The 17,781-nt window shown below is 52.6% G+C and overlaps 1 protein-coding gene across 2 annotated transcripts in view; it reads right to left on the bottom strand.

Moving 5' to 3' along the window:
• The window catches only part of RPTOR (regulatory associated protein of MTOR complex 1), a 2,181,859-nt gene that overhangs the window by 807,483 nt on the left and 1,356,595 nt on the right, over window positions 1-17,781 (bottom strand). The window lies entirely within an intron of this gene.

Genomic DNA, 17,781 nt, shown 5'->3' with positions numbered 1-17,781 from the left:
CAGAGTGCCCAGATCTGGGGGCCAGGTCTAGAGCGGTAGGTCCTTTGGGCCACATCTGGAGTCGTGGGCCCAGCGGTAGAGAACACATTTAAAAAAGTGGGCATAGCACTTAGGGCCATGTCAAGGGCAGTGGGTCCAGCGCTGGGGGTCATGTCCAGGGCAGTGGGTCCAGCACTAGTGGCCATGTCAAGAGCAGTGGGTCCAGCGCTGTGGGTCATGTCAAGAGGAGTGGGTCCAGCGCTGGGGGTCATGTCAAGGGCAGGGAATCCAACGCTGGGGGTCATGTCAAGAGCAGTGGGTCCAGCGCCAGGGCTAATGTCAAGGGCAGGGGATCCAGCACTGGGGGTCATGTCAAGGGCAGTGGATCCGGCGCTGGGGGTCATGCTAAGGGCAGTGGATCCAGCGCTGGGGGTTATGTCAAGGGCAGGGAATCCAACGCTGGGGGTCTTGTCAAGGGCAGTGGGTCCAGCGCCAGGGGTAATGTCAAGGGCAGTGGGTCCAGCGCCAGGGGTAATGTCAAGGGCAGTGGATCCAGCACTGGGGGTCATGTCAAGGGCAGTGGATCCAGCGCTGGGGGTCATGCCAAGGGCAGTGGATCCAGCGCTGGGGGTCATGTCAAGAGCAGTGGGTCCAGCGCTGTGGGTCATGTCAAGAGCAGTGGGTCCAGTGCCGGGGGTAATGCCAAGGGCAGTGGATCCAGCGCTGGGGGTCATGTCAAGAGCAGTGGGTCCTGCGCTGGGCGTAATGTCAAGATCGGTGGGTCCAGTGCTAGGGGCCATGTCAAGAGCAGTGGATACAGCGCTGTGGGTCATGTCAAGAGCAGTGGGTCCAGCGCTGTGGGTCATGTCAAGTGCAGTGGGTCCAGCGCTGTGGGTCATGTCAAGGGCAGTGAGTCCACCGCTGGGGGTCATGTAAAGAGCAGTGGGTCCAGCGCTGTAGGTCATGTCAAGGGCAGTGGGTCCAGCGCCGGGGGTAATGCCAAGGGCAGTGGGTCCAGCGCTGTGGGTCATGTCAAGGGCAGTGGGTCCAGCGCTGTGGGTCATGTCAAGGGCAGTGGGTCCAGCGCTGTGGGTCATGTCGAGAGCAGTGGGTTCAGAGCTGGGGGTCATGTCAAGGGCAGTGGGTCCAGCGCTGGGGGTCATGTCAAGGGCTGTGAGTCCAGCGCTGTGGGTCATGTCAAGGGCAGTGGGTTCAGAGCTGGGGGTCATGTCAAGCGCAGTGGGTCCAGCGCTGTGGGTCATGTCGAGAGCAGTGAGTTCAGAGCTGGGGGTCATGTCAAGGGCAGTGGGTCCATCGCCGGGGGGAATGTCAAGAGCAGTGGATCCAGCGCTGGGGGTAATGTCCAGAGCAGTGGATCCAGCGCCGGGGGTAATGTAAAGGGCAGTGGGTCCAGCGCTGTGGGTCATGTCAAGAGCAGTGGGTCCAGCACCGTGGGTCATGTCAAGAGCAGTGGGTCCAGTGCCGGGGGTAATGCCAAAGGCAGTGGGTCCAGTGCCGGGGGTAAAGTCAAGGGCAGTGGGTCCAGCGCTGTGGGTCATGTCAAGTGCAGTGGGTCCAGCGCTGTGGGTCATGTCAAGGGCAGTGAGTCCACCGCTGGGGGTCTTGTCAAGAGTAGTGGGTCCAGCGCCGGGGGTAATGCCAAGGGCAGTGGGTCCAGCGCTGTGGGTCATGTAAAGAGCAGTGGGTCCAGCGCTGTGGGTCATGTCAAGGGCAGTGGGTCCAGAGCTGTGGGTCATGTAAAGAGCAGTGGGTCCAGCGCTGTGGGTCATGTCAAGGGCAGTGGGTCCAGCGTTGTGGGTCATGTCAAGAGCAGTGGGTTCAGAGCTGGGGGTCATGTCAATGGCAGTGGGTCCATCGCCGGGGGGGAATGTCCAGAGCAGTGGATCCAGCGCTGGGGGTAATGTCCAGAGCAGTGGATCCAGCGCCGGGGGTAATGTAAAGGGCAGTGGGTCCAGCGATAGGGGCCACATCAAGAGTAGTGGGTCCAACACTGGGCATCATGTTAAGATCGGTGGGTCCAGTGTTGGGGGTCATGTCAAAATTGGTGGGTCCAGCGCTGGGGGCCATGTCAAGAGCAGTGGGTCCAGCGCTGTGGGTCATGTCAAGAGCAGTGGGTCCAGAGAAGGGGGTAATGTCAGGGGCAGTGGGTCCAGCGCTGTGGGTCATGTCAAGAGCAGTGGGTCCAGAGCTTGTGGCCATGTCAAGGGCAGTGGGTCCACCACTTGTGGCCATGTCAAGAGCACTGGGTACAGCGCTTGTGGCCATGTCAAGAGCACTGGGTCCAGCGCTTGTGGCCATGTCAAGAGCAGTGGGTCCAGCACTTGTGGCGATTTCAAGAGCAGGGGGTCTAGCGCTTGTGGCCATGTCAAGAGCAGTGGGTCCAGTGCTTGTGGCCATGTCAAGAGCAGTGGGTCCATCGCTTGTGGCCATGTCAAGAGCAGTGGGTCCATCTCTTGTGGCCATGTCAAGAGCAGTGGGTCCAGCGCTTGCGGCCATGTCAAGAGCAGTGGGTCCAGCGTTGGGAGGTCATGTCAAGATCGGTGGGTCCAGCGTTGGGGGTCATGTCAAGATCGGTGGGTCCAGCGCTGGGGGTCATGTCAATATCGGTGGGTCCAGCGCTGGGGGCCATGTCAATATCGGTGGGTCCAGCGCTGTGGGTCATGTCAAGAGCAGTGGGTCCAGTGCCGGGGGTAATGCCAAGGGCAGTGGGTCCAGCGCTGTGGGTCATGTCAAGAGCAGTGGGTCCAGCGCTGTGGGTCGTGTCAAGAGCAGTGGGTCCAGCGCTGTGGGTCGTGTCAAGAGCAGTGGGTCCAGCGCTGTGGGTCATGCCAAGGACAGTCCAGCGCTGTGGGTCATGTCAAGAGCAGTGGGTTCAGAGCTGGGGGTCATGTCAAGGGCAGTGGGTCCAGCGCCAGGGGTAATGTCAAGAGTAGTGGATCCAGCTCTGGGGGTCATGTCAAGGGCAGTGTGTCCAGCGCTGGGGGTCATGTCAAGGGCTGTGGGTCCAGCGCTGGGGGTCATGTCAAGAGCAGTGGGTCCAGCGCCGGGGGTAATGCCAAGAGCAGTGGGTCCAGCGCTGTGGGTCATGTCAAGGGCAGTGGGTCCAGCGCAGTGGGTCATGTCAAGGGCAGTGGGTCCAGCGCAGTGGGTCTTGTCAAGGGCAGTGGGTTCAGAGCTGGGGGTCATGTCAAGGGCAGTACGTCCAGTGCCGGGGGTAATGTCAAGAGCAGTGGATCCAGCACTGGGGGTAATGTCAAGGGCAGTGGATCCAGCGCTGGGGGTCATGTCAAGAGCAGTGGGTCCAGCACCCGAGGTAATGTCAAGGTCAGTGGGTCCAGCGCTAGGGGCCACGTCAAGAGTAGTGGGTCCAACACTGGGGGTCATGTCAAGATCGGTGGGTCCACGTTGGGGGTCATGTCAAGATCGATGGGTCCCGCGCTGGGGGCCATGTCAAGAGCAGTGGGTACAGCGCTGTGGGTCATGTCAAGAGCAGTGGGTCCAGCGTTGGGGGTCATGTCAAGATCGGTGGTTCCAGCGCTGGGGGTCATGTCAAGGGCAATGGGTCCAGCGCTGGGGGTCATGTCAAGGGCAATGGGTCCAGAGCTGGGGGTCATGTCAAGAGCAGTGGGTCCAGCGCCGGGGGTCATGTCAAGAGCAGTGGGTCCAGCGCCGGGGGTCATGTCAAGAGCAGTGGGTCCTGCGTTGTGGGTCATGTCAAGAGCAGTGGGTCCAGAGCTGGGGGTCAAGTCAAGAGCAGTGGGTCCAGCGCTGGGGGTAATGTCAGGGGCAGTGGGTCCAGCGTTGTGGGTCATGTCCAGAGCAGTTGGTCCAGCGCTGGGGGTCATGTCAAGGGCAGTGGGTCCAGTGCTGTGGGTCATGTCCAGAGCAGTTGGTCCAGCACTGGGGGTCATGTCAGGGGCAGTGGGTCCAGCGCTGTGGGTCATGTGCAGAGCAGTTGGTCCAGCACTGGGGGTCACGTCAAGATCAATGGGTCCAGCATTGGGGGTCACGTCAAGAGCAGTGGGTCCAGCGCTGTGGGTCACGTCAAGGGCAGAGGGTCCAGCGCTGTGGGTCATGTCAAGGGCAGAGGGTCCAGCGCTGTGGGTCATGTCAAGGGCAGTGAGTCCAGCGCTGGGGGTCATGTCAAGGGCAGTGAGTCCAGCGCCTGGGGTAATGTCCAGAGCAGTGGATCCAGCGCCGGGGGTAATGTAAAGGGCAGTGGGTCCAGCGATAGGGGCCACATCAAGAGTAGTGAGTCCAACACTGGGCATCATGTTAAGATCGGTGGGTCCAGTGTTGGGGGTCATGTCAAAATTGGTGGGTCCAGCGCTGGGGGCCATGTCAAGAGCAGTGGGTCCAGCGCTGTGGGTCATGTCAAGAGCAGTGGGTCCAGAGAAGGGGGTAATGTCAGGGGCCGTGGGTCCAGCGCTGTGGGTCATGTCAAGAGCAGTGGGTCCAGAGCTTGTGGCGATGTCAAGGGCAGTGGGTCCACCACTTGTGGCCATGTCAAGAGCACTGGGTACAGCGCTTGTGGCCTTGTCAAGAGCACTGGGTCCAGCGCTTGTGGCCATGTCAAGAGCAGTGGGTCTAGCGCTTGTGGCCATGTCAAGAGCAGTGGGTCAGTGCTTGTGGCCATGTCAAGAGCAGTGGGTCCATCGCTTGTGGCCATGTCAAGAGCAGTGGGTCCAGCGCTTGTGGCCATGTCAAGAGCAGTGGGTCCAGCGCTTGTGGCCATGTCAAGAGCAGTGGGTCCAGCGTTGGGAGGTCATGTCAAGATCGGTGGGTCCAGCGTTGGGGGTCATGTCAAGATCGGTGGGTCCAGCGCTGGGGGTCATGTCAATGTCGGTGGGTCCAGCGCTGGGGGCCATGTCAAGAGCAGTGGGTACAGCGCTGTGGGTCATGTCAAGAGCAGTGGGTCCAGTGCCGGGGGTAATGCCAAGGGCAGTGGGTCCAGCGCTGTGGGTCATGTCAAGAGCAGTGGGTCCAGCGCTGTGGGTCGTGTCAAGAGCAGTGGGTCCAGCGCTGTGGGTCGTGTCAAGAGCAGTGGGTCCAGCGCTGTGGGTCATGTCAAGGACAGTCCAGCGCTGAGGGTCATGTCAAGAGTAGTGGGTTCAGAGCTGGGGGTCATGTCAAGGGCAGTGGGTCCAGCGCCAGGGGTAATGTCAAGAGTAGTGGATCCAGCTCTGGGGGTCATGTCAAGGGCAGTGTGTCCAGCGCTGGGGGTCATGTCAAGGGCTGTGGGTCCAGCGCTGGGGGTCATGTCAAGAGCAGTGGGTCCAGCGCCGGGGGTAATGCCAAGAGCAGTGGGTCCAGCGCTGTGGGTCATGTCAAGGGCAGTGGGTCCAGCACTGTGAGTCATGTCAAGGGCAGTGGGTCCAGCGCTGTGGGTCATGTCAAGGGCAGTGTGTCCAGCGCTGTGGGTCATGTCAAGGAGAGTGAGTCCAGAACTGGGGGTCATGTCAAGAGCAGTGGGTCCAGCACCGGGGGTAATGCCAAGGGCAGTGGATCCAGCGCTGTGGGTCATGTCAAGAGCAGTGGGTCCAGCGCAGTGGGTCATGTCAAGGGCAGTGGGTCCAGCGCAGTGGGTCATGTCAAGGGCAGTGGGTCCAGCGCAGTGGGTCATGTCAAGGGCAGTGGGTTCAGAGCTGGGGGTCATGTCAGGGGCAGTACGTCCAGCGCCGGGGGTAATGTCAAGAGCAGTGGATCCAGCACTGGGGGTAATGTCAAGGGCAGTGGATCCAGCGCTGGAGGTCATGTCAAGAGCAGTGGGTCCAGCACCCGAGGTAATGTCAAGGTCAGTGGGTCCAGCGCTAGGGGCCACGTCAAGAGTAGTGGGTCCAACACTGGGGGTCATGTCAAGATCGGTGGGTCCAGCGTTGGGGGTCATGTCAAGATCGATGGGTCCAGCGTTGGGGGTCATGTCAAGATCGATGGGTCCAGCGCTGGGGGACATGTCAAGAGCAGTGGGTACAGCGCTGTGGGTCATGTCAAGAGCAGTGGGTCCAGCGTTGGGGGTCATGTCAAGATCGGTGGTTCCAGCGCTGGGGGTCATGTCAAGGGCAATGGGTCCAGCGCTGGGGGTCATGTCAAGGGCAATGGGTCCAGAGCTGGGGGTCATGTCAAGAGCAGTGGGTCCAGCGCCGGGGGTCATGTCAAGAGCAGTGGGTCCTGCGTTGTGGGTCATGTCAAGAGCAGTGGGTCCAGCGCCGTGGGTCATGTCAAGAGCAGTGGGTCCAGAGCTGGGGGTCATGTCAAGAGCAGTGGGTCCAGCGCTGTGGGTCAAGTCAAGAGCAGTGGGTCCAGCGCTGGGGGTAATGTCAGGGGCAGTGGGTCCAGCGCTGTGGGTCATGTCCAGAGCAGTTGGTCCATCGCTGGGGGTCATGTCAAGGGCAGTGGGTCCAGTGCTGTGGGTCATGTCCAGAGCAGTTGGTCCAGCACTGGGGGTCATGTCAGGGGCAGTGGGTCCAGCGCTGTGGGTCATGTGCAGAGCAGTTGGTCCAGCACTGGGGGTCACGTCAAGATCAATGGGTCCAGCATTGGGGGTCAGGTCAAGAGCAGTGGGTCCAGCGCTGGGGGTCACGTCAAGATCAGTGGGTCCAGCGCTGTGGGTCATGTCAAGGGCAGAGGGTCCAGCGCTGGGGGTCATGTCAAGAACCGTGGGTCCAGCCCTGGTGGCCCCACCTGGAGAAGTAAGTCCAGTGTAGGGGGCATGTCTGGAGTAGTGGGGTCAGCTCCGGGGCCCTTAATAGGAGTAGTGGGCCCAGCGCTGGTGGCCACATCTACAGCAGTGGGTCAGCTCTGGAAGCCACATCTACGCCACATCTACTGCAGTAGGTTCAGGGTGTGGAGCCTAGTTTAGAGCAGCGGGTGCAGTGCTGGGGGTCCTGTTTAGAGCAGTGGGTCGAACGCAGGGGGACGCACCAGGAGTAATGTGGGGAGTGCTGGAGGCCATGGCACCAGTAGTGTAGCCAGAGCTAGGAGTCGCGTCATGGGCCAAATGTCGACTGATGGTGACAACTTACAGACCGGGGACTAGATGACAAACAGATTAGCTGAAAAGTTGTTGAGGTGAGACTTAAAGATATAAACGTGTGCTCACTTGGGTAAGAGTAAGAAAGAGCAGACAGAGACCTGATGAGAAGACAGATGGCGGACCTTTGCCCAGAGTCTGGAATGGGTGCCCTTCAGTGACAAACAAGAGGACTGGCTATGGAGGAAGGACAAGTCTGCACTGTAATATTTCACACTGCATGGTCTCAGGCACATGCAAAATGTCAGTCAGGTAGTATCTGCCACAAGTGACTGAGTGAATGTGAAGCATCTTAGCTCCAAAGGATTATGGGCCTTACCTATTCATATACATTGGTCAAAAGAAAACCCTCAGCTGAATCCAGCCAGACATTAGACAGAACACTGATCCCACCCCTAGCACCTCTCAAAGAGAATGCATTTGGGAAAGCTTCTAAATATTCAACAAAAATCAAGCAGAACAGTCAGAAAATGAAAGATTCTGCACCAAACCGAGGCGTGCATGCTGCGACAGCACAGGGACACAGTGGCCACCATCCTTTCACTAACATTAATTAGCAGATAATCAGGAGCGCCTTCTCATACAGGTAACGAACACTTCCCGTGGGCACTGTAAAGAGCCTGCGCTGGAGCACAATGTGACATGAGAAGCTGCGGGAGATATTAATGAAGCTGCATCCGCCAGCAGAGCAGATATTAATGAGGAAGCCCCAGGTATTCAAAGCACACGACGGGGCCGTCGGTGGCCAAACACTCCATGGAACAAAGGACCCGCAAACTTCTGTGCGATGCACGTGGGACTCCCAGCACCTCGTCTATGGTGTGTGTCAGTCTCAGTATCCTGCCAATGGTGCGTGTAGAACTCACTCAGTCTGTGTTATGCTTGGGACTCACATTAAATTGTCCATGGTGTGTGTGTGTGTGTGTGTGTGTGTGTGTGTGTCACATGTTCCTATCTGTGGTGCATGTGGTACTCGCAGTACCTTGTCTATGGTGTATGTAGGTCTCAGTACACTGTCTGTGGTGTGGGAGTAACGCCCCCTATCTGTGGTGCATGTGGTACTCGCAGTACCTTGTCTGTGGTGTATGTAGGTCTCAGTACACTGTCTGTGGTGTGGGAGTAACGCCCCCTATCTGTGGTGCATGTGGTACTCGCAGTACCTTGTCTGTGATGTATGTGGGTCTCAGTACACGGTCTGCGGTGCTTGTAAATCTCACAGTACCCTCTCTGTGATGAGTGTAGAACTCACCCAGTCTGTGTTGTGTTTGGGACTCACAGTAAATTGTCCATGGTGTGTTTGGGTGCACACGTTTCCTTACCTGTGGTGCATGTGGAACTCGCAGTACCTTGCCTGCGGACTGGATGTCACACGTCCCCTATCTGTGGTGCATGTGGGATTCGCAGTACCTTGTCTGCGGACTGGATGTCACACGTCCCCTATCTGTGGTGCATGTGGGATTCGCTGTACCTTGTCTGCGGACTGGATGTCACACGTCCCCTATCTGTGGTGCATGTGGGATTCGCAGTACCTTGTCTGTGGAGTGGATGTCACACGTCCCTTATCTGTGGTGCATGTGGGATTCGCAGTACCTTGTCTGCGGACTGGATGTCACACGTCCCCTATCTGTGGTGCATGTGGGTCTCGCAGTACCTTGTCTGTGGACTGGATGTCACACGTCCCCTATCTGTGGTGCATGTGGGACTCGCAGTACCTTGTCTGTGAGTCTCAGAACCCGGTCTGTGATGCGTGTAGAACTCACAGTCTGTGTTTTGCTTGGGACTCACAGTAAATTGTCCATGGTGTGTTTGGGTGCACACGTTTCCTTACCTGTGGTGCATGTGGAACTCGCAGTAACTTGTCTGTGGAGTGGATGTCACACGTCCCCTATCTGTGGTGCATGTGGGAATCGCAGTACCTTGTCTGTGGACTGGATGTCACACGTCCCCTATCTGGGTGCATGTGGGACTCGCAGTACCTTGTCTGTGAGTCTCAGAACCCGGTCTGTGATGCGTGTAGAACTCACAGTCTGTGTTGTGCTTGGGACTCACAGTAAATTGTCCATGGTGTGTTTGGGTGCACACGTTTCCTTACCTGTGGTGCACGTGGAACTCACAGTACCTTGTCTGTGGAGTGGATGTCACACGTCCCCTATCTGTGGTGCATGTGGGAATCGCAGTACCTTGTCTGTGGAGTGGATGTCACACGTCCCTTATCTGTGGTGCATGTGGGATTCGCAGTACCTTGTCTGCGGACTGGATGTCACACGTCCCCTATCTGTGGTGCATGTGGGTCTCGCAGTACCTTGTCTGTGGACTGGATGTCACACGTCCCCTATCTGTGGTGCATGTGGGTCTCGCAGTACCTTGTCTGCGGACTGGATGTCACACGTCCCCTATCTGTGGTGCATGTGGGATTCGCAGTACCTTGTCTGCGGACTGGATGTCACACGTCCCCTATCTGTGGTGCATGTGGGATTCGCAGTACCTTGTCTGTGGAGTGGATGTCACACGTCCCTTATCTGTGGTGCATGTGGGATTCGCAGTACCTTGTCTGCGGACTGGATGTCACACGTCCCCTATCTGTGGTGCATGTGGGAATCGCAGTACCTTGTCTGTGGACTGGATGTCACACGTCCCCTATCTGTGGTGCATGTGGGACTCGCAGTACCTTGTCTGTGAGTCTCAGAACCCGGTCTGTGATGCGTGTAGAACTCACAGTCTGTGTTTTGCTTGGGACTCACAGTAAATTGTCCATGGTGTGTTTGGGTGCACACGTTTCCTTACCTGTGGTGCATGTGGAACTCGCAGTACCTTGTCTGTGGAGTGGATGTCACACGTCCCCTATCTGTGGTGCATGTGGGAATCGCAGTACCTTGTCTGTGGACTGGATGTCACACGTCCCCTATCTGGGTGCATGTGGGACTCGCAGTACCTTGTCTGTGAGTCTCAGAACCCGGTCTGTGATGCGTGTAGAACTCACAGTCTGTGTTGTGCTTGGGACTCACAGTAAATTGTCCATGGTGTGTTTGGGTGCACACGTTTCCTTACCTGTGGTGCACGTGGAACTCACAGTACCTTGTCTGTGGAGTGGATGTCACACGTCCCCTATCTGGGTGCATGTGGGACTCGCAGTACCTTGTCTGTGAGTCTCAGAACCCGGTCTGTGATGCGTGTAGAACTCACAGTCTGTGTTGTGCTTGGGACTCACAGTAAATTGTCCATGGTGTGTGTGTGTGTGTGTCACATGTTCCTATCTGTGGTGCGTGAGGGACTCACATTAACTTGTCTGCGGTTAATGTGGGTCTCAGTACCTTGTCTGTGGTGCTAGTATAACTCTCAGTGCCCAGTCTGTGGTGAGCTTGGGACTCACAGTAAACTGTCTCTGGTGTGTAGGAGTTTCACATTCCCTATCTGTGGTGCGTGTGGGACTCGCAGTACCTTGTCTGTGGTGCGCGTATAACTCACAGTGCCCAGTCTATGGTGTGCTTGGGACTCACAGTAAACTGTCTCTGGTGTACGTAGGAGTTGCACATTCTCTATTTGTGGTGCGTGTGGGGCTCACAATACCTTGTCTGTGGTCTGCATTGCTCTTACGGAACCTTGTCTGCGGGACTCACAGGACCCCGTCTGTGGCAGTGCCTTGTTTGTGGTGTGTGTAGAACTCACAGTACCCTTGTCCGTGGTGAGCTTACAGCTCAAAGCAGCATTTCGGGGAATGTGTAACTCAGAGTACCCTGTCTGTGGTGCCTTGTGGGGCTCGCAGTACCTAGTCTGTGGCGTGTGCAGGACCCACAATACACAATAGGTTGTATAAAACTCACCGGGTCCCCCCTGAGGCAACCAATGGGCCCCACATGTGGCACACACACCTTTGTGCACGTGGGAGCCACAGCACCTGGCATGTGGTCCTCATGTGACTCGCGATAACCTGTTTGTGGCTAACAGAAAGACAATATTCCCTCCACTCTCCTTAAAGGACTTGCAATTCCCTTTCCAGTGCACATGGTTCCCACAATGTCCTGTCTGCTCCCACGCAAAGATCTTAAAGGCAAAATAGAAGGCAGCATGTTCTTTGCCATTTGTTAAGTTCAAGTAATTCTTCCTTTACCAAGGAAAACCCTCTGTTACTTGGGTTAAGACTGGTTTTTCATTTGTAGTTTTTAGAGAGTTGATTGGCCTCTCGGAAGTCAGACCATAGTACAAAGATAGAAACATATAGAAAAACATTCCAATATTTATAAACTAATAAGTGAGGCGATTACACATAAGAAAAGGTATGTATAAATAAGATAAACAAGCATTTGCAATACAATAGGTCTTGCATTTCGAGAATTTGAGCTATTGCCATTGTAAATGACAATGTCTTTTATTTCTGTGTTTTGAAAACCTGCAAGCGGTGCCCAAACACGCACTTTGTGCTTATAGTCCTTGCTTATGAATAGCAAGGCAGGCAGTAAAAGAGGCACAGTTACTACCAGCCTTGCTTCTCATAAGCAACGACTATAAGTACAAAGTACAAATACAATTAGTCGCTTTGGAATGTGACAAAATAATTATTATATTAATTCCAGATTAGGTTGTACTTCTATGTGGAGCTGATGAAGGGAAATTTATAGAAGGTCTAATATAAATCAGATGTGTTAGGTGCAGTACAGCAAGCTGCGCCTAGATGTCCCTACTGAGCAATGCCCGAGCACTGCTTGTCTAGGTGCAGTAGCACAAGCTGTGCCTAGATGGCCCCAAGTGAGTATCATAAACTTTGAAGATATGGTAAACCCCACACTACCCATAATGCATTGCATGCAAGACAGTACCACAGGTACATTCACATAGCTATCTCCATGTATACAATTAGTAGCTTTGAAATGTGACAACATATTTATTATAATAATTCCAGATTAGGTAGTACTCTATGTGGAGCTGATGTAGGGAAATGTATAGAAGGTCTAATATAAATGAGATGTGGTATGTGCAGCACCTAGATGTCCCTAGTGAGCAATGCACCAGCACTGCTTGTCTAGGTGCAGTAGCACAAGTTGTGCCTATAAGTCCCTAGTGAGTAGCTTAAATTTTGAAGATATGGTAAAACTAATCTACCTACTCACACGGGGGGGCATGAAAGGCTAAGACGACGATGACGACAGCTGAAGACCCAAGGGGTCCCCCTGCCCTTACCTGGAGGGGGGTGGAGGAGTCACTAACCTGTGTTTTTTTGCCCTTTTTTCCCCACACCCCGGACCCGGTCGATGACAGGGGAGAGGAGATGGCGGATGAAGACAGCTGGAGTACATGTAGCTATTTACTGTGTGTATTTGACTAACATGACCATTTTCCTTCACAGGTAAAAGGTCAATGCTTGTGCACTTGTTGTCAAGTTTGTTACAAACGACTTACAAATAAAATAGGGCTTTGTGGAAGGTGACGGCTGATGTATCTGAAGCAGAAACAAGGCCCTAACAAGGGTTTGGAAAAAAAGCACAAGCTGTGCCTATAGGTCCCTAGTGAGCATCATAAACTTTGAAGATATGGTAAATCTACTCTACCCATAAAGCATGGCATGCAAGACAGTACCACGAGTACATTCAAATAGCTATGTATTCAATCAGTAGCTTTGAAATGTGAAAAAATAATTAATATATTCATTCTAGATTAGGTTGTACTCTATGTGGAGCTGATGGAGGGAAATTTATAGAAGGCCTAATATAAATGAGATGTGGTAGGTGCAGTACAGCAAGCTGCGCTTAGATGTTCCTAGTGAGCAAGGCACCAGCAGTGCTTTTCTAGGTGCAGTAGCACAAGCTTAGGGCCTGGATACCTACACCCTGCATCACCATTAACTCTGTGATGTATGTTTTGTTCTCTGCGACACACTCAATGAGTGACCTCCAGAACTGCTGGAGGCTCGTATGCTGTTTTAAAGATGTTCTTCTATCTTCCAGAAACTGCCTGGTAGTAGGGAAGAAGGAGACATCGACCCTGGCCTGCCATAAGATGATAAACAGCCTCCTGCACCACTAGGCAACACTGGACGGACCAGATGAAGGCAGCGACAACCAAACCTGAGGACCCAAAGGGGTCCCCTTGTACCCTCACACGGGGGGACCCTGGAAGGCACAGGCAACATAGACGACGACTACAGCTGATGACCCAAGGAGTCTCTCTGCCCTTACCTGGGGAGCTCGCAGGGGCCCGGAGGGGCAACTAACCTATCCTCTGTCCTTTTTCCGCATGCCCAGGAACCGGTTGGTGACACGGGGGAGGAGAAGGTGGATGACGACAGGTGGAGTAAATGTAGTTATTTACTGTATGTATTTGACTAATGTGACCTTTTTCCTTCACAGGTAAAGGGTCAATAGGATAGCTTGAGCACTTGTTGTCAAGTTTGTTACCAACGACTTACGATTAAAATAGGGCTTTGTGGAAGGTGACATTTTACGTATCTGAACCAGAAACAAGGCCCTAACAAGGGGGGAAAAGAAAGCACAAGCTGCGCCTAGATGTCCCTGGTGAGCAAGGCACCAGCACTGCTTTGCCAGGTGCAGAAGCACAAGCTTCGCCTAAAGGTCCCTAGTAGGCATAATAAACTTTGAAGATATGGTAAATCCACCCTACCCATAATGCATTGCTAGAAAGACAGTACCACAAGTACATTCAAATAGCTATGTCCATGAATACAATTAGTAGCTTTGAAATGTGACAAAATAATTATTATATTAATTCCAGATTAGGTTGCACTCTATGTGGAGCTGATGAATGGAAATTTATAGAAGGTCTAATATAACTGTGAGATGTGCTACAGAGTAAAGTAATCACTGCAAATCTAGTTTAGGACTAAGTGAGAGTCCTGTCTGTAGGCCTTAAAGAAAGTAGTGCTTTGAGGCAGTAATTAAAACCTAGGGCGTAACAACACATGTAACAGGTGGTGTCCTCATGGGAGGTTACAAGAAGAGACAAGGCGGTACCAAGGAGGGACTACAAAGCCTAATGACCAATGAAAAGCCACCATCTACAAAGGACAGAAACAGGAGCCAATGAACAAGATGGGTGGGAAGCAAGTGGAGCTTTATCCACATATCCTCAAAACAGCATGTCTCAAAGAGACAGCGCAAGCGCTGCCTAGGCGAGACCTAAAAAACAAGATAAGGAAGAATACGAGACATGTGAAACAACAGGCAGAGATGCAAACCCAGAGGTGTGGCTAGGTAACTGACGATAGCTAAGGCTACCATGTAGTTGGTCATTTCTTAAAGCATTGCCAGGAACTTCTGTCACAGTGGTTCCTGTCAATGTTTTTTTGGTCGAGCCTAGAGTCAGCGTGCATGTGCTGCTCTGCGAGACTTCTTGTATTGGAGTAGGGAATAGAAGCCCCGCCCACTATCCGCCCATATTTGCCATTGGCTTGTGTCATTGTCCTTCCTAAATGCTGGGTTCTGATTATTAAATAGGCTTGTTAGCCCCCTCCTTAGTACCGCCTCGTCTTCATGTGTCACCTCCCATGGCAACCGGCCCTTTTACTTCGGTTGATACACGGTATTTGTTTTTTTGTCTTCAAGCACTATTTTCTTTGTCGAGTTTCTCTTTCTGCAGGCACAACATGCTTTGGTGCCTTCTTTATGCCAATTCTGTACTGAAAGACCCACGATCGCCTGTTACAGACAGCCGCGGGTGGGAGAGAGAGAGGGAAGCCAACACCTCTAGTAGAACTGCTTTCTGTCTTCCCCCTCAACCGTCTCCAAAGTCGTTAATTGCATGTGCATCAATTTCCGTGATAGGCTGATGCTACTCCACGAGTGGTGAGAGTACACCCCTTATGGCGGGCCCCTGCTCTCCACGGCTGCACCCATGCTTCTGGCCAGTCTCTCCCCTTGCGCGGTGGCATTGCTGGCCCTGCACCTCGGGCAGTGACTCTTCTTCCCCTACTTCTGGCTGGACCTGCCCTACCTGCTGAAGGTGCTGCGCGCATCCTGCGCATGGTGTTTTACAAGCGGAGAGGCCTGGTGGAGACAGTACTGCATCGCATTCTGGCTGTGGCAGAGAGAGAGCCCAAAAAGCCGTTCCTGATTTTCAAAGGGCAGAGCCACTCCTACCGGCAAGTGGACCACAGGAGCAACCGGGTGGCCCAGGTCTTACTCTGCCATGCATCGGTCAAGAAAGGTGACACGGTTGCCCTACTCATGAGCAATGAGCACGACTTCGTGCACATCTGGCTGGGGCTGGCTAAGCTGGGCTGCATGGTGGCCTTCCTCAATATAAATGTCCGCTCCAGGTCACTGCTGCATTGTTTCAACAGCTGTGGTGCCTCGGCGCTTGTGGTGGGGGCAGGTACGTATGATGTAACTTCCGCAAGTGACCTCAAAGCTGTGTAAACTAGTTAAAGAAATTTGAGGTTTCATAGTTATACAAAGTAACGGCGATGTTAAGTGGCTTTAGTGCCATGTGAAACCGCCAGTTACCCAGGCATTTTGCAAAAGCACTTCTCATTCTGGGATTTGTAGTTTCGCCTTCAGCATTCTACGCATTGATGTATAATTTCCTGTTTTCAAATATTTGACTAAAAGCCAGGAGCCCTGAAGTTCATCCTAAACTTGTGTTCTGGATTCTGTAAGAGTGCCTCTGTTTATGATTTTGAACTCGAATCTCCTCGAGATTTGTTAAAGATCACATGCATCTCTCTATTTCACATGTCAACGTTATACTCATCGTCATCTGACAGTGTTTACAGCGGTCATGTGTCTTGTGTGAACCATAACAGTACTTTGCATTCTATCAATGGCTTTCATTTTCCCTGTTCACTGTAGGTAGGCCTTACAGTAGTATAGAATGAATTTAGGATTTTTCATTACAAGGACATGTAAAATTTTAAAACACATGTACTACTTTTTAAGCGCAATGCACTCTGCCCTTTAGGTTGTTTAGTGCCTACTTTAGGGATTGATCATATGTATTAAAAAGGAAAGTTTAAGCCTAGCAAAAGGCTTATTTTACCAGGTCGAATTGGCACTACAGGCTGCAATGGCAGACCTGAGATGTATTAAAAGGCTATTTTTAGTGGGTGGCACAACGAGTGCTGCTGCCCACTAGAAGCATTTAATTTGCGGGCCCTGGGTGCCCATGGTACCATATGCAAGGGACTTACAAGTAAAGAAAATATATAAATCTAGTGCAAGCCAATTGTAACATGTTTAGGGGAAGAGCACTTTATTACTGGTTAGCAGTGCTAAAGTGCACAGAGTTCTAAAAGCCAACAAAAATGGGTTGAGAAACAGGAGGGAAGAAGCTAAAAGGTTTGGGGGTGACTCAGCAGAGAGGGCCAAGTATAACAGGGCTCAAGAGAATATAGTTTCTACTCAGGTAGGGACCCCCCTCAACCCACCATAATGTTAGCTCCATTATGCACTTTCTGTGGTTCAAGTGCAACATATAGTTCCCTCTAGCTGGTGCATGGAAAGCATACAATATGATCTGTGATTCACATGGAACTCACAATATCATGCTTATGATGCATGTCGAACTCACACGGTCCTTTCTTGACAAAGTGTAAACGCCTAAGCCTTTGATATGCGCAGAGGAGATGGGATTCAGCAATTAAGCATTCAGTATCTGTATTAGCCACCAATCAACAATGTGAATTTCCCTACATCCTTAAGAGGACTTCTTTGGACTGTGTTCACAACGACTGTCTCAAAATTTGCTTGTCCCCTCACAAACATAAACCAATGGCACTGTATCACAAGCTGTCTCAAAACCCTCCTACCCCGAGGCTGCTTGAGGTTCCCTGATCTCAAAGCTATTCACAGAATCCCTACCACTTGTGAGCTCTTTGGTTACTCGTTGGTTAATCTGACCAGTACGAAGCTCAGGTCGAATGACATAAGTGACCGGAGGATTTGTAACACAGCAATAACAGGTCAAACCATAGATGGATAGCATAGAAGGTGCAACAGGGCTGGAAATGAGAGAGGGAGAAACCTGGAAGATGGGATCAAGAGGAGAGAGAGAGGGAGAAAGATGGAAAGAAAGAAGCAGTTTGAGGAAAAGAGATCAGGAGAGAGAGGGTGACACAACTGGATTGGGTGTTCTGTCACACTGGCATTTCCTAGTAGGCTGCAGAGTGGGTGGGCTGCCATGAACCCATCATGCCCCAGTAGCACCATTCTAGCAGCATCTACCAGTGTAGTTTGAACATTTTTAAAAAGGCTAAGTTTGGTTTCCACTCAGGCCATAGTGGGTGATGGTGAGGGAACTGGGTGGGGAATGGTAAGTGAAGAGAGTACAATGAGGGACTGGGGGAGAAAAGGAGGGGTGAGAGACAGCAGTGGTGAGGAGAGATAATGAGATAGAAAAAAGAGGAAGTCAAGAAAAGAAGGGAAGCAATGAAGAGATGGGAGAAAAGAATGAAGCGAAGGGGAAGAGAGTAGGGTAGGAGAGATACGAAGACAAGGGGCAGCATAGATGTGGGTGAAGAGATAGGGAAAAATGTAGAAGGGAGTATGGTGAGTGTGAGAAGTTGTCCTGGCATATGATGTCCACTATTCTAGTGAGCACCTTGCACCAGTCCAAATGACCCTTATTGATAGGTAGGTTTAGATAACCTTTATAGAAAGCTATCCTAGTGGTAGCTGTGGAGAGCAGCCTTCAGGCTAAGTCTTGAAGGAATGTAAAGCAGCTTGTTTTACCAGTCTATAATCTCTTGAATGATCAAATGAAAGAGCACCACACCAGGTATAATATAAAATATATGTATTTATTCT

Source organism: Lissotriton helveticus, chromosome 7 (assembly GCF_964261635.1).
Source record: "Lissotriton helveticus chromosome 7, aLisHel1.1, whole genome shotgun sequence".
NCBI lineage: Eukaryota > Metazoa > Chordata > Amphibia > Caudata > Salamandridae > Lissotriton > Lissotriton helveticus.
The sequence above is the reverse complement of the archived record's forward strand: the minus strand, read 5'-3'. Positions and strand labels throughout refer to the sequence as shown.